This window comes from Anneissia japonica, unplaced genomic scaffold, assembly GCF_011630105.1.
Source record: "Anneissia japonica isolate Jap-2015-1 unplaced genomic scaffold, ASM1163010v1 scaffold670_len1213532_cov191, whole genome shotgun sequence".
In the NCBI taxonomy this organism is placed as follows: domain Eukaryota; kingdom Metazoa; phylum Echinodermata; class Crinoidea; order Comatulida; family Comatulidae; genus Anneissia; species Anneissia japonica.
Genome location: NW_022693499.1, coordinates 228548 through 230350, shown reverse-complemented (window position 1 = coordinate 230350; position 1803 = coordinate 228548). Strand labels below are relative to the sequence as shown.

The following is a 1803-nucleotide window of genomic DNA, read 5'->3' as shown; positions in this document are numbered from 1 at the left end:
ATTTCAACATGTTCCATCTTGTGAATATAAATAATAGTATACATTGGCTTGTTAAAAGGAATACATAAAATTTCGAAACATAGTCACAACACAGCAAATACTGTACAATCCTTAACATCTGACTTTTACTTTTAAAAATTACCAGGCAGACACATTATACTTTAGTAATAATGGCATGACGTCATTATAATAAATCACGTGATTATTCACTGAATGATTTATTCTTATATTTGCCAACGTCGATGCCAACTGCTTAATATTGTTTTAAAATATATAGACTACTGAGGATAGTGACAAATGTAGGTCCATTTCAAATGGAATATGTGACGAATCGTTAGTAAGAAGGAGTTTGCGAATACCGACACGTTTCACTAACTGACTGGGTGACGACAAAAAGCGATAAAGTAAATGTTATGCTTTTATTTTTAAATTCATATAACACCGAACCAAACACTAATTGTATAATGAGATTAATTAAGATTAATTTCGGGTAAATGGATATCCGATGGGATTAAACGCTCTACAGTGTTTAGGCACAGAGGCTTCGGTATGAAAAACGTTGCCTGTGCTACCCCACGGTCGGAACACAACCGGGGAGTGTTGAAATCAAGGCATACAGTAAAACCTCTCCTGCGAGACACCCCTATTAAGGGGACACTCTTTCGGCTGCAAAACGAGAGAAAGTAGATCTTTGAACACTACACCTTTATTAGGGGACACACATTTTGGTCCCGATGGTGTCCCCTTAATAGGGATTCTAGTAACCGAAAATGAAATTGTTTGGTTTTTATCCCTTCGTCGGATCATAAGGAGAGGGCACTGAACCTCCCAAAGGTACAATGACCAGACGTAAAGTTACGTTACACTATCAACCCCGCAGCCGGATAAATACGTAAGAATTCTGAACATTCTAATACGAGTATGGAGATTCAAGTCAACTGTTTACATAATATAATAATACATGAAGACGAAGGTCACTAGGGAAGAAAATTGCTTCGTTCATTCCGCAATATAAAACATAAGACCAAATGAACTTTGATAGACAAGAAGACATTGTTGTTAACTTATTAAGCCTATTATTTTCACAGTATGCTGTCTATTGATACTGAAGGAACTATAAAAACATAGACTTGATCCTTGTAAAAACAATCTTAAATATAGTTTTAGGATTACCATTACCAAACAATTTGAAGTACATTGCGTTAACCTTTGCCAGTATTTTTTCTAATGACATCAAGAACAGTAAAACAATCTGGTCGCATGGATGAGTTTTTCGACTATAGTGATGTGTACATTCAGAGAAAGATTATTATTTTTGTTAATTATTATAATAATTATTATAATAATGTTATCATAATAGTATTATTCATATTTTATTATATTAATATTATTATTATTATTATTATTATTATTATTATTATTATTATTATTATTATTATTATTATTATTATTATTATTATTATTATTATTCGCTTTTGCCTTCCGCAGCTCTTCTCTGTATATCTTAATGTTTGTATGCTAGAAGGAATAAAATAAATTTAAAAAATGTAAATTATTGTATTTTTTTAATTATTTATTAGGCAGTGGCTGTTGTTTTAAATTTTAAACGATCTCTTGATTCTGATTTGATATTATTTTCCTAATACAATCCACAGTAGCATCCAATCAGAATTAGGAATTCGTTTAAGACTAGTGTAACAATATCCACTGCCTATTTATCATTAACCATTATTATCAAAATTATAATTGATATTATACACAGGCCTATTATTATTATTATTATTATTATTATTATTATAGTAG

The 1803-nt window shown here is 30.7% G+C and overlaps 1 protein-coding gene across 3 annotated transcripts in view; it reads left to right on the top strand.

Annotated features, from left to right (window-relative positions):
* LOC117100750 (neuronal acetylcholine receptor subunit alpha-7-like) overlaps positions 1–1803 on the top strand; it is a 24613-nt gene that overhangs the window by 14749 nt on the left and 8061 nt on the right. The window lies entirely within an intron of this gene.